The sequence below is a fragment of the Muntiacus reevesi genome, chromosome 16, assembly GCF_963930625.1.
Source record: "Muntiacus reevesi chromosome 16, mMunRee1.1, whole genome shotgun sequence".
NCBI classification, from domain to species: Eukaryota; Metazoa; Chordata; class Mammalia; order Artiodactyla; family Cervidae; genus Muntiacus; species Muntiacus reevesi.
In genome coordinates this window covers 25,548,857-25,573,070 of record NC_089264.1, presented here as the reverse complement: position 1 = coordinate 25,573,070, position 24,214 = coordinate 25,548,857, and the positions used below count along the sequence as shown (strand labels likewise).

Genomic DNA, 24,214 nt, shown 5'->3' with positions numbered 1-24,214 from the left:
ATCGCATTATTGCTTTTTCAATCATAGTCATTAATAAATCTGTCCATATTCAACTAAACACTAACACTACCCTAGCAGGCAGTCCTGTTGGTTTTAACTCTTCCACATCTTTCACCTAAGAATCCCTTAAGCAAAACTGACCATATTCCTTTTCATTTCTGAAAAATATATTTAAAATATTATAATTGATGCCAAGTGATGTCACATTAGGACTATATATTAGATGAACAGAACAGTATAAAAACTGAAAGTTCTAGTTGCAAAAATGTGATTTTTTGGGGGGAGGGGATAGAATGGTTCTTTCTTTTTTTTTTTTTTTTTTGTATATATATATATATATATATATTTTTTTTTTTTTTTTTTTCAGTGGGTTTTGTCATACATTGATATGAATCAGCCATAGAGTTACACGTATTCCCCATCCCGGTCCCCCATCCCACCTCCCTCTCCACCCGATTCCTCTGGGTCTTCCCAGCCCACCAGGCCCGAGCACTTGACTCATGCCTCCCACCTGGGCTGGTGGTCTGTTTCACCACAGATATTATACATGCTGTTCTTTTGAAACATCCCACCCTCATCTTCTCCCACAGAGTTCAAAAGTCTGTTCTGTACTTCTGCGTCTCTTCTTCTGCCCTGCATATAGGGCCAAAAATGTGATTTTTAAAAATCAAGGGCACACATAGTATCTCACTCCCCGACATCCATTCTGTGTTGTACCTTAAGTACCATCAAGCTGCTCAAGGCAGAAACCTAGTATTCATTCTTGATTCTTCCTAGTCCCTTACCACAACATTAACTCATTAAAAAGTCATGCTAATTATGTCTCCAAAATATACCTGCAATCTACCTGTCTCCAAGGAGGTGCCTCTTAAGTACAATGAAACCAAAGTAGTCACATGTAGTCATCTAAAGGTTAATAACCTTCCCTAGTTAAGTAAGATAATCAGAGTTTTACACAGTACAACTGGAGAAATATCACAACTACTTGATCCAGACAGTGCCACATTATAAAGGTTTGTTATTATTATAATGTTCTTGCCTAAGAAATAGCTTAGACACCTTCAATTCAAGTCCCCTAAATATAGACCTTGGAGAATATAAAATGATTACCGTGAAATGGACTTTGCATCACTAATGCCCAATGGCAGGTTTAGATATGACCTATGACCAGGCTCCATAAAGCCTTCAGAACCTTCTCCAAAAGACTGACATAGTCTCATAGATTACATGTTAACACTTCAAATATTCATTGTTGTTGTTGTTCACTCACTCAGTGATGTCTAACTCTTGCAATCCCATAGACTGCAGCACGCCAGGCTTCCCTGTCCTTCACTATCTTTGGAGTTTGCTAAAACTCATGACCATTAAGTCAGTGATGCCACCCAACCATCTCACCTTCTCTTGCCCCCTTCTCCTCCTGCCTTCGATCTTTCCCAGCATCAGGGTCTTTTCAAATGAGTCAGCTCTTCCCATTAGGTGGCCAAAGTGTTGGAGCTTCAGCTTGAGCATCAGTCCTTCTAATGACTATTCAGGACTGATCTCCTTTAGGATGGACTGGTTGGATCTCCTTGCAGTCCAAGGGACTCTCAAGAGTCTTCTCTAACACAACAGTTCAAAAGCATCAATTTTTCGGTGCTCAGCTTTCTTTATAGTACAACTCTCGCATCCATATATGACCACTGGAAAAACCATAGCCTTGAGTAGATGGGCCTCTGCTGGCAAAGTAATGTCTCTGCTTTTTAATATGCTATGTTGGTCATACCTTTTCTTTCAAGGAGTGTCTTCTGATTTCATAGCTGCAGTCACTATCTTCAGTGATTTTGGAGCCCTAAAAAATAGTCTGTCACTGTTTCCACCATTTCCCCATTTATTTGTCATGAAGTGATGAGACCAGATGCCATGATCTTAGTTTTCTGAACGTTGGATTTCAAGCCAACATTTTTACTCTCCTCTTTCAATTTCATCAAGAGGCTCTTTAGTTCCTCTTCACTTTCTGCCATAAGGGTGGTGTCATCTGCATATCTGAGGTTATTGACATTTCTCCCGGCAATCTTGATTCCAGCTTGTGCTTCATTCAGCCCAGCATTTTCCATGATGTTTCATGACTGGTTTGATCACCTTCCAGTCATATACTCATTAGCAAAATATATTTTAAAATGCAGAGTAAAATTTCTTACAAGATAAACTGAACTTTCACATATGCAAATTTCCTTAGTAAAAATGTTTAATAAAAATTACAATTTGAATACTAATCTCTGCAATATTCTTAATATTGTAATCTTATGTCATTTAAGTCTACCCACATTTTTGGCAATATGATTTTCCTAGACTATATCTGTTCCCAATCTGTTTATATACCACTTTCCTTTTTATAATCTCCCTAACACCACTGAATTTGTTGCTATTTGTCACCTTTTACCTATTATCCTCTATCTGTGAAACAATTGTAGAACATTACCTGGGATTGAGAAAGAAAAGCAGGTGATGCATCATTTACATTTGACGTTGTACTTTTATTCTTCTGAAATTGACTCTTAATGTCATATTTTCCTGGCCCTGGTACTCCCTAAATTACAGAAAGAAAAAAAGACATGCTCTCATTAAGAAAGCATCTATAGCACCTAAGGAAACAGTTGGTTAAATATCTGAACCAAAGCTAGAGGGCTTTTAAGTGATATTACCAAAGCTCTTCATTAAAAAGCAAGCCAGAACAAACTTCTTAAGAGCAACAAAAAAAAAAAAAGAGAGAGAGAGAGAGAAAGGCTTTGCTTTCCTTTGCAAAGACTCCCAGGAACATAAAAACACACTGCTTAAAACTTTGCTGCCCTCTACTGATAGATCTCAGAAAAAAAAATTATCTGAGCTCTTCACGTGATTAAACATTACATTAAATAACTATATTCTTCCATTTAACTTTATACAACCAGCTCTTCTATTTTAACTACAAATGTTAGAAGATATAAGACATTAATCTTTTAACTAGATACTTAACAAGAGATAAAATTAACTCAGTAAATAGTGAGATTGAGTTTTAATTATCCTGCTAATAAAATATAAATACGTATCAGGAAGTACTATTTATTCATCATCAAATATTTTAATTACTTTGATAAAGTACCTTTCATAGTATATAAAAAGTTAGATTTAAATCATCTGCTTCATATATAATGCTCCTACTTTTCCATAGTTGAAAGAATTATACATTGATGTATGAATTAAATACTGGACTTATAACTTGGATGCAAAATGAAATTCTATCAATAAATTCTGTCACCTTTATTATTATAATACATCAAAATCCAACCATGTCTCCCAACCTCTACAAGTATTCTGATCCAAGCCACCATCTCTTATCCAGGTTACTGTAAAAATCTTCCTAACCACCTCCCCTGCTTCAAATATTGCCCATCTTCAGTCTGTTTCTACTACAGAACCTAGCAATGGGTCCAGTTAAGGCCCTTAGTCAGATTACACCACCCCCCTTCTCAAATCCATTCAGTGGTTTTCAATCTCACTTCCAGCAAAAACAAACAAAAAACAAAAAGCCAAGATCATAAATATGAAATGAATCTCACTTCCAGACACACTTTTACCACTCTAACCTCCTCTCCACTCTATTCACTGTTTCCCAAAAAAATCAATCATATGTTCACCTAAGGACCTTTGCACTTACCATTCTCCTTGCTAGGAATGTTCTCCTAGATAGCTCCAAGGCTCACTCTTTCAATTCAATCAGTTCACTACTCAACGTTACCTTCTTATTGAGCCATTCCCAGGCAGCCCAAACTAAAATTTCATTGCTTCCCCCAAACAACCCCTGTTCCCTCTCCTACCTATTTTTCAACCTTATCATTTTTTACTACCCAAAATATCATTTCCTGTTATGCTGTAAGCTCCAAGAGGGCAGTTTTGCTTTGTTTTTTTTTCTGTTTCATTGGTTGCTGTATCTTGAGAGAACAGAATAGTAGCTGGGGCATACGAGGTGCTCAGTAAATATCTGAATGAACTCATGCATTGAATCTTACATTTTCAGTGGCCATATAATAATTTTAGAAGATATGTCCCTCTGGGAACTAATATGTCTCCAAAGAATAGCATTATCCATTTGTAATAATAAGTAAAATATCTATAATTTAAGTAAAAAAAATTTGAAAAATTCTTCAGGAGAAATTCTTATACATAAATACCTCTTCTTAAAAACAAATTAGATTCTAAAAATGTATGCAAAAGTCCATATTGTATTGTCTCAAATGAACAGATTTATGCAATTATTTGATGGCTGACAGAAAGATTCACTTTGGTCATGACATCTAAGATTGTTTTTTCCTATGAACTTGCAGAAAGTTACATTCAGAAGAAAAAAATTTCTGTATCATTCTGAGTGTATATAAATGAAATATGTATCAAATACAAAAAAATACATGATGTAATCTGTTTTATTGAATTTTACAGATATGCTTTATCGGTTTTCTCTCTGCATAGGCAGGCATGATAAAAAAAATAATTAGCTACTGACAAACAGTACTTGTTACTACAAACAGTGGTACTACAAACAGTACAAGTTACTCCTTTCCTCCCGTTCTGAACAGTTGTCTAGGTGGTCATTAATATGGAGCACAGGGAAAAGACCAAGTGTGAATGATGATAAGTGAACATACTTAGTCTTGAGAACTATTTCACTAAAAGGCTAAATGAACACCTAACCTCTTCAATAAATACTTCCTTTTCCTTTTCTTCTGTTTTCCATAATGTTGCTAGTAACTGAACTTTGCTTCACTAAAATAACACAGAATAGTAAAATCAGGTCTTTACTTATAAAAAGTTAGAATTTAATAAGCCAATTATAAATAAGTTCCAGAATAGGACTGTGAGACACTGACCGCTGCAGGGCAGGTCTCCCTTTGTGACAGTGTGAGAAGGTAAAGTGAGCTCTGCCAAGCCCAAACCCGAGACCCAGGATGAACATGCTGGGATACTTACCCTGCTTTTACAAACTGTGACCAACAAAACACCTGCACTGATATCGCTCTAGTAAGTACCTGGACTCCCAATGTCTCCTCTGAGATCTTGAATCAGAATCTTTTTGGGCAGAGGAATCTACACTTTTAACAAGCCTCACAGGGGATTCTCAAACACAATAAAGAACCATAGCTCAGCCAAAAAGGGGCCCCTACCACAGCTTTTTCTGCAAAGCACATCTATCTTAAAGCAGAAGGCTTAGATCTTGAAAGTATCCTGCTTTAAGAAGAAAACTTAAAGATTACTGCGGCGGATTGTTTATGTAATCTTTTCATGTACAACCTAATAAAAATGACCCTCTTTAGAGCATGTGCTACCTAATGGAAGGACACACAGTCACTTATAAAGCGGGCACTTATTCCCAGGCAAAGGAATATGCTTGAGGCAGATGCACTTAGCACCTCTTGTAGGAAATTATAGGGCAAATAAATTGCTCAACAAATAACTTCAAGGAAAGGAGAGAGAAGAAAAGAGGGCGAGAGCAAGAGAGAAGTATCAATCAATACCAATGGCAATGCATGGACATTCTGTGGATCCTGTTTCTAATATTTATGAGACACTGGAAATCTGAACACAAATTAAAAACCTATCATATTAAGTAAACACTGTTAATTTTTTAAGATAATTATTTGGTTTTTTTAAAGATTATCGGAGGTCACTACTGAAATGTCTACAAATGAAGTAAAATGCCTAGGATTTGATTAAAAAAAAAAAAAAAGCCCTCTTTAAAAACTAGGGTACAATCACTCATTTGATCAGATGGTGTGTAGAAGTTATGGGGACTGGGGAAAGTCATACAGTTTAACTTTACTCGTCCAACTTGGAGTCACCATCAGTGATGATGATTATTTCTACAGAAAGTACTAAAAGCTTACTATGTACAAAGCAGTGTACATACTAATAAATAAAGCATAGGCTTTGCTTTTGAGAAGCTTACACTAGATCTCAACCCATGCTTTACAAGAGAATTATCGGGGGAACTTTTAAAAATAATAATGCCTCATTCTACTTTATTCAAACTAAAGTAAATAGAAATGAGATACAGGCATTATTAAAATTTTTAAAAGCTTTCTGTTTAATGTTAATGTGCAGTCACAACTGAAGCCTAAAATAGTTAAAAACACACTGCTAGGACCCTGCAGGTAAAATCACTTTCCAGTGTTTCCATAACTGGCATTTTTCACTAGAGTTTCAGAATCCCCTTCTGTAAACAAGGGCTATTGTGAGACCAGGCTCCCAGATATTTCTTCCAGTTCAGTTCTATAACTTTAAGTTCTACAATTAAACTCTATATTTTCTTGAAGAAAACTGGAGATACCAAGGGAACGTTTCATGCACAGATGGGCTCAAAAAAAGACAGAAATGGTATGGACCTAACAGAAGCAGAAGATGTTACAAAGAGGTGGCAAGAACACACAGAAGAACCATACAAAAAAGACCTTCACAACCCAGATAATCACGATGGTGTGCTCACTCACCTAGAGCCAGACATCCTGGAATGTGAAGTCAACTGGGCCTTAGGAAGCATCACTACAAACAAAGCTAGTGGAGGTGATGGAATTCCAGTTGAGCTATTATGTCAAATCCTGAAAGATGATGCTGTGAAAGTGCTGCACTCACTATGCCAGGAAATTTGGAAAACTTAGCAGTGGCCACAGAACTAGAAAAGGTCAGTTTTCATTCCAATCCCAAAGAAAGACAATGTCAAAGAAATGCTCAAACTAGAGCACAATTACACTCACCTCACACGCTAACAAAGTAAGGCTCAAAATTCTCCAAGCCAGGCGTCAACAGCACGTGAACCATGAACTTCCAGATGTTCAAGCTGGATTTAGAAAAGGCAGAGGAACCAGAGATCAAATTGCCAACATCCACTGAATCATCAAAAAAGCAAGAGAATTCCAGGAAAACATCTATTTCTGCTTTATTGACTATGTCAAAGCCTTTGACTGTATGGATCACAACAAACTGGAAAATTCTTAGAGATGGGAATACCAGGCCACCTGACCTGCCTCTTGAAAAATCTGTATGCAGGTCAGGAAGCAACAGTTAGAACTGGACATGGAAAAACAGACTGGTTCCAAATAGGAAAAGGAGTACATCAAGGCTGTATATTGTCACCCTGCTTATTTAGCTTATATGCAGAGTACATCATAAGAAATGCTGGGCTGGAGGAAGCACAAGCAGGAATCAAGATTGCTGGGAAAAATATTAATAACCTCAGATATGCAGTTTACTCCACCCTTATGGCAGAAAGTGAAGAAGAAATAAAGAGCCTCTCAATGAAAATGAAAGAAGAGAGTGAAAACGTTGGCTTAAAGCTCAACATTCATAAAATGAAGATCATGGTATCTGGTCCCATCACTTCGTGGCAAATAGATGGGGAAACAGTGGAAACAGGCAGATTTTATTTTGGGGGACTCCAAAATCACCGCAGATGGTGACTGCAGCCATGAAATTAAAAGACGCTTACTCCTTAGAAGAAGAGTTATGACCAACCTAGATAGCATATTAAAAAGCAGAGACACTACTTTGCCAACAGAGGTTCGTCTAGTCAAGGCTATGATTTTTCCAGTATTCCTGTATGGATGCGAGAGTTGGCCTATAAAGAAAGCTGAGTGCTGAAGAATTGATGCTTTTGAACTGTGGTGTTGGAGAAGACTCTAGAGAGTCCGTTGGACTGCAAGGAGATCCAACCAGTCCATCCTAAAGGAAATCAGTCCTGAATATTCATTGGAAGGACTGATGCTCAAGCTGAAACTCTAATACTTTGGCCACCTGATGGGAAGAGCTGACTCATTTGAAAAGACCCTGATGCTGGGAAAGATTGAAGGCAGGAGGAGAAGGGGGCAAGAGAAGGTGAGATGGTTGGATGGCATCACCAACTCAATGGACGTGAGTCTGAGTAAACTCCGGAAGTTGGTGATGGACATGGAGGCCTGGAGTGCTGCAGTCCATGGGGTCACAAAGAGTCAGACACAACTGAGTGACTGAACTAAACTGGTAATTATATTCTTAATTTTCAAATTATCTTTGTTATTCTTGACGTCTTTTTTATTCAGGCATGCATTATCCTCCATCTTTCTCTGAATATTATTTATAATTTTAATTATTTATCAATTTATTTTAATATCTGTTTCCTTGGAGTTTCCTTGATGTTGGTTTCTTGATTTTTTGCTTTTGTGTTTCATATCAGGGAGTTCCCTCAAATGTCTGGTGATCCCTTCCTCCTCATTCAGATGAAAGAGTGAGTCACTGAAAAATGTTACTTAAAATTTCACCCGTGAATAGATGTGACTTGAAACCTACTGAACTTCATTATGTTGTGACAGACTCACAACTCAGCCTTTGTATTAGCAGGCCCCCAAATGTCACTCTTTTCTCAACCCTGGCTGACAATTTCGGAGAGTGAGAAAAGTGCCTGGAACATCTCCCCATTCTCTATATAAGCTTAAACTCTCCATTTCCTTTCTTCCCTACTTATAATTATGAAAAATAAAATACACAAAACAACTCCCACACATACATTACCCAGGGTCAATAATCCTCAACTCACATCCCCATGTGTTTCTAATCCTATAAATCTGCCCAATTCTCACTCATGATGTACAGGCAAATTCAAAATATCATATAATTTCCATCAAAAAATACTTTAGGATATATCTCTAAAAAATAAAGGACTCTTTCTTTAACATAACCACAAAACCATTTTTCTATCTTAAAAAGTCAACATTTGACTCCTTAATTATCAGAGTTCAAATGTTTATGATTGCCTTATAAATTCATGTATATATTAAATATATATCAGATATGGAAATATAGAAAGAAATACATATATACAAGGTATAATGCAATAAGACTGCAGCAAGGGCAAAGATAAGAAGGGGGGAATATTTTTTTTTACTAGCTCCATTCAGATATCACAAGGTTTTATTTTAGATGCTTTGCTTAGTCTATAAAACTCACTTTTGCAATCAATACTTACTTACATAATGTTTTTAGATTTCCCTTTCTGTGATCCTTCTCACAAATAAAATAAACATTAATTCCCTATAGCTACTGAGCATCATTGTAGTTGATATTATTCCTCTTATCTTTAATCCTTAAAAATCCTGCGAGATAAACAAAATTACTCAAGTTTGCCTAATTGGGAAAATAAGATCCATGGAGATTAGGGAACTAACCTCTAAGACAACTAGTATGAACGTAAAGAAAACTAAGGTCTGACTAACCACAAAGCCCCTCTTCTTTTCTTCGAGGAATATTACTACAAAAGTGTATTACACAGATTATGGCAAAACTGGTCGGAGACCATTAAATTTTCATTAACCTATTGCATAGTGACACATCCTCTTTTATATTTCATAACAGAATTCCTTTGGTTGTCCATTTTTACAAATAACTGAATTGCCAGATATGTGCTAAGTACGTGTTAAGTTCCTGGAAGTATAACAGGACAGACCTGTGCCCTCAGGAAGTGAAAATTCCAGTGAGAAAGACAGACCAATAACACTGAACAGATAAACTATTTATAAATCCCAAGTAATGGAATTTGTATGAAGAATACAGAGTGCAAAGTTAGAAAGTAACAATGGAACTTAGACAGGAAAGAGAATTTATGTTGGAACCTAAACACAAGAAGGAGCTTATCTTGGGAAGAATGGATGGAACAGAAAAGCATATACAAAGGGAAAATTGGTCAGTACAGCATTCCTAGAAGAGGCTGTCAGGAACGAGTTTACATCTAGAAGTAAAATTTCCCAGTCATGTGATAATACTATATTTAGCTTTTCAAGGAATCATCAAACTGTATCCCATAGAGACCACACTGTTTCACATTCCAACTAACTATGGACAAAGGTTTCAATTTCTCCACATTCCCACCAACACTTGTTGTTTTCCATTTTTTTATTATGTAAATCCCAGTAAATGTGAAATGGTACCTTGCAGTAATTTTGATATGCATTTTCCTAATGACTAAAGGTGTTGGATATCTTTTGTGTGTTTACTGGGCATTTGTATATCTTCTTTGGAGAAATGTATATTCTCAAAAAGTCTTTTGCCCATTATTCAATTGGGTTGTTTGTCCTTTTGTTGTCAGATAACATTTTAAGATGATACATTTGCCTGCCTGTGAAGATAAAAGAAGGGAGTGAATTTGCTATATGGCTCAGGAAACTCAGAGGCTCTATATCAACCCTGGGATGGAGTTGGGAGGGGTGGGATGGGGAGGGAGATGGGAGGGAGCTTCAAAAGGAAGGGGATATATGTACCTATGGCTGAATTCATATTGAGGTTTGACAGAAAACAGCAAAATTCTGTAAAGCAATTATCCTTCAATAAAAAATAAATTAATTTTTTTTTTAAAAAGGGAGTGAAACTGGAAGCAAAGATACCTGTTAGGAGGCTATTTCAGAAGTCCAAGATAATGCTTTCTTGCTTTGACTAAACAATAGTTCTAATAATGACAATATAATAATTATAACAACAAGAATAATAATCATGACAGATCATCTACAAACATGCCCACCAAAAATTCTTCCTATCCCTAAAAGTTCATGCCTTACCTCCCATCAGAAGATGGAGTTCATCTCCCTGTTTATGAATCTGAGCTGGCCCTGTGACTTGTTCGGACAAAGACAATATATGGGAAGTTACACAGCACCATTTCCAAGCCTAGGTTTTAAGAGCCCTTACATGTTCCAAATTTGCAGTCTCAGAGCCCTAAGCCTGTTACACAAGTCCAAATACCTAGAAGGAAAGTGAGGTCCAGCTAGCTCCCAGTCACTACAGCAAATCCAGCTGAGATATCTCACATATGAATGAAAGCATCCATCTTGGGTACTCTGGAAAGCAGCTGGATGAGTGGTCTTAGCTGATACCATATGACTTAGAAAAATTACCCAACTGAGTCCAAAATCCAGAGAATCACTGTACTGTGAAGGTTAATTTCAGCAGGCCTAGAATTGGTGTGAGTTGTTCTTCTAAAGCATCCACAAGGCACTGATCCTTGGTCAAGAATAGAAACTACTGATTAACAGTTTTGCTTTGAATGAAACCCTCATGAGTTTGAGTGGCTGGCATCAGCTTGTTAGCATTGTTCATTGATAATAGTGAGACTGATCATTTGCACCTGGCCACAGTGAGACGGAGGGTTCCATAGTTGATGCTGGTTATATAACAGAAAATGCCTGCATGACCAGTAAAGTATAAGAAATTCTGATAAAAGACTTCATTTTGAACTCCCAGGTTCTGAGATGTCCACACATCTTGTTAGCGGTTCCTGATCTAAGACAGAAAGCATGTCCTGACATGGCCTTATGGAGAGAAGACAATTAGAGCTCACTCCTGGCCTCTCTGGAACCCTTTCAGCCTTTGATAACAAAGAATACTTTAATGCTTTTGCTGTTTGTATTCTTTTTCTGCAAGAAACTGTAGATAAGTATCATTGTTTGGGGTCCTGAGTCTTCTCTAGCAATCCACTTCTATTTGTTGCTATTAGCACAATCATGAAAATAACAAATAGTTGTTGTTTTAGGGCACTGAATTTTAGGGCAATTTGCTAGGCAGCAATAGGTGACCAAAACAAAGCTAACATTTACTGAGTACACACTCTGTCAGCACTATATAAATTCACAGACAAGAAAACTGTGACACAAAGAAATTTCCAAAAGCAACATGGTTTGTAAGTAGGTGACTCAAATATCATCGACTACTAGCACAATCCCAATTTCCAACTCCCCTTTCCATAACCACCTGCCAGATAGGGGTAGCCTTGTGACACTGTCCCGGCTAATGTCATACAGTGTGGGTGCACTCAGTCACTCAGTCATGTCCGACCTTTGCAGCTCCATGGAGTGCATCCCACCAGGCTCCTCTGTCCATGGAGTTTTCTAGGCACGAATATTGGAGTGGGGTAACATTTCCTCCTTCAGAGGAATGTCAAGATTCAGGGATCAAACCTGCATCTGTTGCATCTTCTGCACCGGTACATGGATTCTTTACCAATAGCACCACCTGGGAAGTAAGCACTTGTCAGGTGGAGAAAATATAATAGAAGGAAGAGCAGGGTTAGAAGAAAGACAAGTTCAATTTTGAAATGCTACTTTTATAGTTCTTATAAAACATCAGGCTGGAGGTATCATACAGACAGCAATTTGTGGAAGACAGGAGCTCAGTGGAGAGTTCAAGGTGCACTGGAAGTGATCTGTGTATTTGGAAGTGATTAGTACATACAGGTGATACCTTAGGTCATCAGAGTAAAGGTAGTTTCTGAGGAAATTGGGTAGACAAAGAAAGAATTAAGAATACTATGTAATATTTATGTGATTTCAGTATTGTACTAATATTAATTTATATTCTAAATATCACTAATCCTTTTAATGGCCCTTGTGAATTTATGAATCGTTCTAACCTTTCAACTCTAATAATTTTTAGAGCATTTACTATACTAAAACATCTAGATTTAATATTTTGGTAAGACTGATGATTGTTCCATTTTCCAAAGCTAATTAAAATGTTTCTATTCTAGTTTCTAAAAACAAGATGATATCCAGAATCCTTTTCTATTATAACATCTTACAGTAAGAAGAAATAAATTTATAAGGAACTTAAAATGATGATTTGCAACTTAAAATATTTTCAGTATGCTGATATCAACAAAACATTTGCTATATGATTATAATTGGCATTATTTTCTTAACTTAAAATTGAATATATTTAATAAGTATGTCCCAGATACAGTTAACTCTTTAAGTCATTCAGTCATAATGATTGATTGGACAGAGCAATATATAACTCTGACTTGAGAGTATAGAAAAGAACATGTGTTTATTAAGTTCATTTTCATAATTAAAACATAAATTGTGGTTCATTTAGAAAGCATAATGCCCTCAGTTTCTGATCTCAGGAAGCAAAATACTCTGATTTTTTAAAAAGAAACAGTTAAATTTAAACAGAATTAAATCAAATAAGCATGGTTAGAAGAACTCAAAGTAACCAAAAAGATTTGAAAAATTTGTGTTAATCAGTAATAGTATTATAAGTATCACTGGGTCTCAGATATAGCACTTAGGTTATGCACCATTGAAATAAGAAAACTAAATATATGACCAGAAAGGATCTGTAGAACAAACTATATACTAGTTGTGTGCTAAGTTGCTTTATTCATGTTCAACTCTTTGTGACCCTATGGACTGTAGCCTGTCAGGCTCCTCCTATCCATGGGATTCTCCAGGCAAGAGTACTAGAGTGGGTTGCCATGCTCTCATCAGGGAATCTTCCTGACCCAGGGATGGAACCTGCATCTCCTGTGTCTCCTGCATTGCAGGCAAAATCTTCACCACTGAGCCACTAGGGAACCTTTTATTAGTTAGCTAGTTAGCTTACCATATTTTCAGAAACAGAAATAGAAAACAGCTTTCCCATGTAAATCTAGACAAGTATATCAGGAGTACATGAACTAAGAACTTCCAGATGTACAACCTGGGTTCAGAAAAAAGCAGAGAAACCAGAGATCAAATTGCCAACATTCATTAGATCATAGAAAAAACAAAGGAGTTCCAGAAAAACATCTACTTCTGCTTCATTGACTACATGAAAGCCTTTGTATGGATCACAACAAACTGTGAAAAACTCTTAAAGAGATGGGAGTACCAGACCATCTGACCTGTCTTCCTAAGAAACCTGTATGTAAGTCAAGAAGCAACAGTTAGAATCCAACATGAAACAACTAACTAGTTCCAAACCAGGAAAGGAATACCTCAAGGCTGTGTATTGTAGCCCTGCTTATTTAACATCTACACAGAGTACAACATGAGAAATACCAGGCTGGGTGAATAACAAGCTGGAATCAAGATTGCCAGAAGAAATACCAACAACCTCAGATATGCAGATAATACCACTTAAATGGCAGAAAGTAAAGTGAAGGGAAGTGAAGTGAAAGTCACTCAGTCGTGTCCAACTCTTTGCAACCCTATGGACTTATAGTCCATGGGATTCACCAGGCCAGAATACTGGAGTGGGTAGCCATTCCCTTCTCCAGGGGATCTTACCAACCCAGAGATCAAACCCAGGTCTCCCACATTGCAGGCAGATTCTTTACCAGCTAAGCCACTAGGGAAGCCCAAGAACACCACAGTGGGTAACCTATCTCTTTTCCAGCGGATCTTCCTGACCCAGGAATTGAACTAGGGTCTCCTGCACTGCAGGAGGATTCTTTACCAGCTGAGCGACCAGGGAAGTCAATGGCAGGAAGTGAATGGGAACTAAAGAGCCTCTTGAGCAGGGGGAAAGAGCAGAGTGAAAAATCTGGCTTAAAACTCAACATTCAAAAAAAAAAAAAACAAAGAAAAAAACAAAGATCATGGCATCCAGTCCCATCACTTCATGGCAAATAGAAGGGAAAAAAGTGGGAACAGTGACAGATTTTATATTCTTGGGCTTCAAAATCACTGCAGACAGTGACTACAGTCATGAAATTAAAAGAAACTTGATCCTTGGAAGGAAAGTTACAACAAACTGAGACAGCATATTAAAAAACAGAGACATCACATTACTGACAAAGGTCTATGTACTCAAAGCTATGGTTTTTCCAGTAGTCATGTTTGGATAAGAGAGTTGGACCATAAAGAAGGCTGAGCATTGAAGAACTGATACTTTCAAATTGTGGTGCTGGAGAAGACTCCTGAGAGTCTCTTGGACAGCAAGGAAATCAAACCAGTCAATCCTAAAGGAAATTAACCCTGAATATTCCTTGGAAGAACAGATCCTGAAACTCCAGTACTTGGTCACCTGATGTGAAGAGTCAACTCACTGGAAAAGACCCTGATGCTGGGAAAGATGGAGGGTAGAAGAAGAAGGGAGCAACAGAGGGTGAGATGGTTGGATGTCATCACCAACTCAATGAACATGAGATTGAGCAAACTCTGGGAGATAGTGGAGAATAGAGGAGCCTGGCACGCTCCAGTCTAAGGGGTCACAAAGAGTCAGACTTAGCAACTGAACAACAACAATATCAGGAGAGGCAGAATTCAAATGTGAGCTACTAGGTTTGACTGTACATTGGAGTAAAAGGTGGTTTTATGAAGTTTCAACCATTTTGTGAAATTTAGGAAAGCTGATAAAAGCTACTAAAATTCCTTAATATAGCTGCTCAAATAACAGTTCATATCAACACTGGTATTAGTAATTCAATTGTGTCAAAAATTTAATATAGCAAATCTGAAGCTATATTGCCAAGTTCTAAGCTACAGTAAATATGAGTAAACATGGATATCCTGAAAATGAAAAATGTCACCACAATAATCAACAATTATGTAAGAACTATGTGATTCTGTGTTAAAAAATTTTTCACTAAGAGAAAACATACAAATAGTTTATATAGTTTTCCTGTAATTATATATCCAAAGGATGGATGATCTAGTTGGGGTCAAGATTAAACTCTTTATATTAGTAAATTAGAACTATGTGAATGTTCAGAATTCACTGACATTTATTACTGTGCAATGCAACATGAACTTCTGCCTAGAGTTAAGTAACATGAGTGTATTCTTCCTGCTCCCTAAAAACCCAAGTTCCTCTTTTTAAAGAAACAATTAACATTTAATGAATAATACACAATTGAATATATCCAAATGAAATAAAGTTAAGGATTACAATTATTAAATGAAGCTAAAGGACCCTGTAAGATTAATTGTTATTACACTCACAAGGATGGAGAATCCAAATGGTGGCTGGGGCCAGGTGGGTAAATAAGTGTTGAATGTAAAATGGTACACTAAAGATCACTCATCCACACCAGGGGAAGCATTTAATCATCCCCAATTGACTACTGTTAGGTTTGGGCTTTTGTCTTTTTTATTTTTAAGAAAAGTTAAACATCTAGATTATATTTATGAAATTCTACAGGTTACAAATGTTGGTAACTAATTCAATTTTTTATAACTATGAATTGGCCATAATCCACTTGTAGCTTCATTTCAGCCCATCTAGCCACCAGATTTTACAAACTGCTCTTAGTCTATTCATATCTTAGTCTAAGTTTAAATATATTAGAATATATCTCCCTATGTGAATTTTTGCATATACCTCCAGATCTTGTAAAATCAGAGCCCAAAAGAAGTTTGATAAATGAATTGGAGTTTTCTATGCCTAGCTGTAATATCATCATAATGAAATTATAATTTTCATAATTATAAATGATTAGCTGAGACATGACCTTTACACAGACTGATAGTTCTAAAACTAGGATTGCCTAGGTCTGAAAGAATTTCTGAAATGCTATGTAGGAAAGAAAAGCAATTACTTATATGCAATTTCACTAGATTATCGTGCAGTGATCAGACTGTGGAGTCACATCAAAGGCATTGCCTCATACTATGAAGAGACCAATTGTGTCTTCACAATTCTCATTCTTATGAGATGATCTAACTTCCTGATACATTCCAAAATCAGTGAACACAATAAGTAAAAATTGTCCACACTTCTCTAGACTTCCCCAGGAGGTGCAGTGGTAAAGAATCTGCCTGCCAATGTAGGAGATGCAAGAGATGCAGGTTCGATCCCTGGGTCGGAAAGATCCCCTGGAAGAGGAAATGGCACCCCTCTCCAGTATTCTTGCCTGGAAAATTCCATGGACAGAGAAGCCTGGTGGACTACAGTACATGGGGTCACAAAGAAACGGATACAACTGAGCATGCACACAAGTACAAGCAAGTATACTTCTTTAAGCAGCGTAATGAAGGATATGTTGGTGGCAATCAGAAAATGAAGTGTGACAGTAGGCTCAGCAGGTCACATTTATAGATCCCAGGAGAAGATAAGATCATAGATCAAAACATCAAGCTATGAAAGAACTAGAGTAAGAACCTTCTCTGATTCTGTGTGGTGGAATTTCAACACGAATTTCATATGGATGGAGGGTCAAGAAGATGGCAGAGAAATTCTAATTCCCTAAATTGAGCTACTTGTAATTACCTAAGAACAGTGAAACAAGACATGTAACACTCAAGATAAAGGAGATTCCCTACCTATAGCTTCAATAGTAGTATTTCTTAAAGTTTGGTGTCTATACACTCCTTAATAGCTATCAGTGTGCATGAATATCATCAATTTTACATATTTTTGAAAATGTGTTTCTGGGAGGGGAGGGAGGCTCAAGAGGGAAGTGGTATATGTATAATTATGACTGATTTACATTGTTGTATGGCAGAAACCAACACAACACTGTAAAGCAATTTTTCTCCAAAAAAAAAAAAAATTAAGTGTGTTTATTTTCTTGGCAACAAAAGAAAATATCTTTTAAATAAGCAATAATGTAAGTTTTATTTCAGTGAGAAGGATAATATTATCTGCAATTTTTCACCAAGGTAGCTATATGCAGCTCAATGGTGGATAGCTTAATTTATAATTTAGGTTATATTTGCAATTGATCTTTCATGCTGGCTTCTGCTAAGCTGGAAATTTTAAATTCACAATCATAGATCATTATAAATGGCACCAAGTGTTTAGTGGCTGCCAGATAAATATAGATTTTCATATTAACACAAATGGTCCAGAAATTATGGAGAAATGGCTCACTGAAGACTACTTTCAGGACTCAAATAGATGATAAGTTCTAAAATTTTATAGCCAAAAGCTGGAAGGCTGGCTGTTTCGACTTGGAAGACAACAATAAATGTATCTCTAATCCACTCCTGTTTTCAGTTCTCAAAATTATTTCTTCATGCTCTGCTGCAGCATTTGTATGTGGTTTATATATTAGCTAAATAATATATCATCAGTTTCTTTTTCCAGACTAAAAAAGACATTAAGCTGGGAAAAAGTCCAAATGTCGGTCTCAAGCTATTTGTATTTCTGTTTGATTGCCTTTAAAAATTCTGAGAAAATAACCTTAACACTAAAAAGAACAGTATTTTGGCTTGGAAATGACAAGTTCAGACCACTCAAGATACTAAGATATGCCACTTGAAAAGACCACATGAAATCATAATGGTCTTTACTGGCAGAAAATTTATATTTTATTTCAATAGCTCATATAATCATCTGTCCCTTGTCAACATTCTTACTTCAGTGTGATGAGAGAGTTAAATCTAACATTACTTATTTCTTCATGATCCACACTTAAAGTACACATATACAGTGACTGAAATTTGAATATGTTCATACTTTTCACTTTCTGATTCAAATCCAATTTAAAATCAGAAAGCTAACTGATGATTACCAACGCTTTTCTATGAACAAAGCACAGAATGGATTGCCACTCAGGTGGAATCTCTTTTATTTAAACAGCACTCTCCCATGTTGTGAATATGTTTTTTGATGCTATAACCTAATGCAAGTTTTCAGGTCCACATGTCTCATTAAATCAAAGCAGCATCACATCCCCCTTTGCTAGAGCTTTCAAAGATAAATAGAAGTAAATGTTGGCAAATTCTTCCCCACATATGTATGTAGCACACATAAGCAAGAGTTGATTCATACTCTGCAAATCAGTAGTTTAACAAAGAATAAACCAAAATTCTATTCATTTGTACAGATATTAGTACATGTTTACAGGTATTCTCATACACATATTCTTCTAATATTATATGACATTTGCTTATATCATTTAATGAGACTACTGTGCTTTCTGGGCTTTTACTGTGCTTTCTCCCAGCATAACTATTGCCCTTGACTTTCCATCTTGTTTTATAAGAATACCAGATAGGAGTGCATCCAGTCACAAAGAGCAGCAAACCCAACACTGTCTTTACAAATAGAGTTTTATTTTGTCTCATAAAGGAGTAAGCCCAGAAATAAACTATGCAAGTATTGATTCTATTGATAGTGGGCCCAGCTGAGTAATCCAGAAAAATATCTCTATATGAAGATCCCTAATCTCATCTGTAACGTTCCTTTTATCATGTTAACACATTCACAGGTTCCAGGAATTACGACTTGAACATCTTTGAGGACACATTATTGTTTCCACCACAGTAAACCCTGTGATCCCCAAAGATTCATACCCATTCCACATTAAAATGCATTCACCCCATTCCAACATCTCCATAAGTCTGAATCAATTATGGAAGCAACTCAAAGTGTGAAATCTCATCTACATTGCATCAACTCAAATCTCCCAAACTGCACTATTTAAATCGCATATTATAAATCAGGTAGGAATGAGACTCTGGATATATTCCATCTGGGGCAAAACGTTTCTCTACCTGAGGACGTGGAAAACTGGAAAAAAAGTTATCAGCTTCCCAAGAACAATGATGAGACAATCATTTGACAGCAAACACAGAGATCCCACTATGAGATGGACATGGAAACGGAAGGACACGGAAGAACAAAAAGGAATCAGCTATCCCAAGGAATTTCAAAATCCTGTCAGGCAACATCAATAAAAGCTGAAGCCCTGAGAATAATCCTCTGTGGATCACAGCTTCAGATCTTTGCGCCAAAGCTCCACCCTGGGAGTCAACCTTCATTTTTCATGAAGGTAACATGTGCTGCCAGCCTAGTAGTCTTTTCAGCCTGTTTCCTAACTATAGAACCCGGCACCCACAGCCTTCTTTCAATTAACCTTCTCTCTGCCCCTTTTAGTCCAAGCTGGCATTGCTGTTGTTGATGTAAAATTCTAAAGAACCATGTGGATCTCCCATATCTGACACAGGGATCCATTTCACACAAGAGGCTTTTTCACCAGTCTTCCCTAAATTATCCCATCTCTATTTTTGGCTTCAACTGAGACCATTAAAGAGATCTATGAGTCACAAACCTAGTCTCTTAGAACAGCCCTCTCAGTGTGACTAAACACTGTGACTATATACCCAGACCTTTCTAAGAAGATTGCTCAGCCACAACCTTGGTTTTCTCACCAGAGCACTCTTTACTGACATGAATCTTCTAATTTTAGTGTCTTTTTCAATCTAGATTTTCAAGACTGGATACTTCTTAAATCATAAGTCCTAGTTCCTTTGGCTTAATAGTTTTTCCTTTTTTAATCTTTTTCCTCTCACATTTTACTACAAGCAGCAAGAAGAAACCTGAGTGTATCCTCAACACTTTGCTTATAAATTACTTCATCCAAATATCCAAGAATATCTCTAACAAATTTTAATTTCCACATAAGTGAGTAGGACACAATTCTGCAAAGGTCTTTTACCATGTAAAGTAACATATTCATAGGTTGTCAGGAAGAGGACACGGGCACCTTTGGAGGGTCGTTATTGTACTTACTACACAAGGCTTACCTCTTTGGGCCTCTTTCTCCCCCAGTCAAATCTTGATTGGTAAATTTTTATTGCCTTGTAGTGTTTTAATATATTCAAGCAGATTTCTTTATTCACTTTTTAAATTGTCCTTAACTAGAGAGTTAATCCAAACACAGTACTTTTGTGTACTTTCTTAGTAAACTGTATTTTTAATGCTAAGGATCTTCAGTCATGTCCGACTCTGTGCAACCCCATGGACAGCCGCCCACCAGGCTCCTCTGTCCACGGGGTTCTCCAGGCAAGAACACTGGAGTGGGTTGCCATTTCCTTCTCCTTAAAACCCTGTGCAAAACAAGGTCCCACTGTGAAACACAGGGAACTATATTCAATATCTTATAGGAAACTATAATAGAAGAGACGATGAAAAGAATACATGCAAAACTGAAACTCTGCTATAAACTAACTCTGCCAGAAGCTAACACAACATTGCAAATTATACTTCAATCAAAAAAAAAAAAAAAGCTTATGTAAATAACTTCTTACCTCAAGATTCCTGTCATTAAAAACATTTTACTCTTTTTAGCATTTAATTTTACTGAGGCTGGATTTTAAAAGTATGTGTTTTAAATTTTAAATCTAAATTGCTATCATCTTTGCATATATTCATGTCATTTACCTCTCAATCATTATGACCTTAAAATTTATTATCTCATCTTACAAATGAGAAACCTAAGTATTAAAATAAGCTGAACAGGTTACCTTAGGTCACAAAGTAAGTAAGGATCAAAACTAAAAAATAGGAGTTAAGCTTTTCAGAAATATTAATAAATTTTTCTTATTTTTAAAAACAGAAACTTTGAATCTTAGAAGTTCCTTATTTCCTATAGAGATACAGATGTTACAGAACTTTATTTCACCTATATCTACTTGCTATTTCTTCTCCTTGTTCTATATTTTATTTTCTCTTCTTTTTTCTATTTCCTAAATATGGAAGTGGATTTCATTGATTTTACTTATTTCTTCTTTTCTAATATAAATTCTACATATTACCCACTAAGCACTGTGTTAGCTTTTGTCCCACAAATATTGACAGTGTTTTTAACTTTCATTTAGCTCAAAATATTTTTAACTTCCCCTCATGATTTTTTTCTTTCTTCCCAAGGTTTATTTAGAAGACTATTGCTTAAGAAAGACATATGGATCAATGGAACAGAAAAGAGTCCAGAAAGAAGACCACATACCTACGGTCAATTAATCTTTGACAAAGGAGGCAAGAATAGACAATGGAGAAACATCAGTCTCTTCAGCGAGTGCTGTTGGGAAAGTTGGGCAGCCTCATGTAAATCAACAAAGATAGAGCACATCCTCTTACCATACACAAGTACAAACTCAAAATGACTTAAAGAACTAAGAATAAGACATGACACCATAAAACTCCTAGAAAAGATCATAGGCAAAATATTCTCTGACATGAATCATATCAATATTTTCTTAGGTTAGTCTCCCAAGGGAGTAGGAGGAATAAAACCAAAAATGAACAAAGGGGACCTAAATCAAGAGTTCAAGCTATTACACAGCAAAGGGAACCATAAACAAAAAGACAACCTATGAAATGGGAGAAAATACTTGCAAATGATGTGACCAACAAAGATTTAATCTGGAAAACACATAAGCAGCTCATGAAAGTTATTTCGGTTCAGTTCAGTCACTCAGTCGTTTCTGACTCTTTGTGACCCCATGAACTGCAGCATGCCAGGCCTCCCTGTCCATCACCAACTCCCAGAGTTTACCCAAACACATGTCCATTGAGTTGGTGATGCCATCGAACCATCTCATCCTCTGTTGTCCCCTTCTCCTCCTGCCCTCAAATCTTTCCCAACATCAGCCTCTTTTCAAATGAGTCAGCTCATCGCACCAGGTGGCCAAAGTACTGGAGTTTCAGCTTCAATATCAGTCCTTCCAACGAGCAACCGGGACTGATCTCCTTTAGGATGGACTGGTTGGATCTCCTTGCAGTCCAATGGACTCTCTAGAGTCTTCTCCAACACCACAGTTCACGAGCATCATTTCTTCGGCGCTCAGATTTCTTTATAATCCAACTCTCACATTCATACATGAACACTGGAAAAACCATAGCCTTGACTAGATGGACCTTTATTGACAAAGTAATGTCTCTGCTTTTTAATATGCTATCTAGGTTGGTCATAACTTTCCTTCCAAGGAGTAAGCGTCTTTTAATTTCATGACTGCAATCACCATCTTCAGTGATTTTGGAGCCCCCAAAGATAAAGTCAGCCACTGTTTCCACTGTTTCCCCATCTATTTGCCATGAAGTGATGGGACCAGATGCCATGATCTTAGTTTTCTGAATGTTGAGCTTTAAGCCAAATTTTTCATTCTCCTCTTTCACTTTCGTCAAGAGGCTCTTTAGTTCTTCCTCACTTTCTGCCATAAGGGTGGTGTCATCTGCATATCTGAGGTTATTGATATTTCTCCCGGCAATCTTGATTCCAGTTTGTGCTTCTTCCAGCCCAGCATTTCTCATGATGTACTCTGTATATACGTTAAATAATTAGGGTGACAATATACAGCCTTGATGTACTCCTTTTCCTATTTGAAACCAGTCTGTTGTTCCATGTCCAGTTCTAACTGTTGCTTCCTGACCTGCATACAGGTTTCTCAAGAGAATCTTATATCAGTATATGACAAATTTTTATTTCTTCAAGTTATTATTGTCATCATTTTGTTTCTATATGTGTCATAAATCCCCTAGGCATTATTACTCACTATGTTTTAGATAGTCAATTATCTTTTAAAGAAATTAAAGGTTTGAAATATTGTTCATACTGATTTATGTATTTACCATTTCTGGTACAGTAGGAGTCAGTGTGAAAGAATCTGAGCATACATGGATTATTTGTATCTTCCAGTCATGCCTCAATCTTGCCCCTTACATCCCATTTATACTTCATAATAATCACTGCTAGACACACTAACCTTATGACTATTTGATTTGAAAACACCCAGTTCGTGATGGTAAGTTTAGGTTACTTGGTCATCTACTGTCCCATGATTAGGCATTTGATTTCTAGCAATCAGAGCTGTTTCTCATTAAGAAAATAAGTTATCTGCAGAAGACAACACAAAGTGCTCGAAAGACCTAGAGGTAGATAATCTTATTCTTACATTGGTACTTGTCAGAAGTTTTCTACAACATCCCAATTTGCAATACACACTTCAAGTATAATCAAATCTGCTGAATCATAAGGCCCAAGTAAAAGAATAGCTTATGATGCAGGCCCAGCTTATCATATTAATACCTAAGGATATGGTCAAACCTTCTCTTGCTCTGGTTCCCACTTAAAACTAGCAGACTTACCAGTATTTCAGTAGATGGGCCAAAGTACCACACTCAAATGTGATACATATTGCTCCCTGAAAGCATAGGGAAGGAAAGGAATAGCAACTTGTCTTTCACCTTAGAGGGGATATCCTGACATGATCCAAACCACTAGACTCCCAGAAACTTCACTGAGGTCAGAGGTCTCTGAAATTCTATGGGGTTTATCTTCCACTTTCTGCTTTACATTTGTCTTCCTAAGGCATATAAAATTCTTGCCACTTTCTGCTCACCAAATCTAATGAGCATAATGCCATCAATAGCGTAAATTCTGTTATTTTGCTCCAGTAAAGATACTGTCTCTGAGACAGCAACTTCAATCGTCATCACAACCTAAAGAACTGCATGTGATACACAGTCATTCTCCAAAATTCATCTGACTTCTCCACAAATCAAATAGGATAGTTACATGGAAATGTAATAGGTGTCATTACTACTGAAACTTTCTTCTGATGGTGGCACTAGTCTCTGCAATTCCCTAGGATTTCACTATGGCATCTGGCTTAATATCTTGGAGGAGAAAGGAATTTCCAACAATTTTCACCCAGCTCTTTCTACCATAATTGCCCATAACCATATGTCACAGAGCCACTCT

The 24,214-nt window shown here is 36.7% G+C and overlaps 1 protein-coding gene across 1 annotated transcript in view; it reads right to left on the bottom strand.

The window, feature by feature from the left end:
* The window catches only part of STPG2 (sperm tail PG-rich repeat containing 2), a 303,259-nt gene that overhangs the window by 179,503 nt on the left and 99,542 nt on the right, over positions 1 to 24,214 (bottom strand). The gene's annotated exons all lie outside the window — the stretch shown is intronic.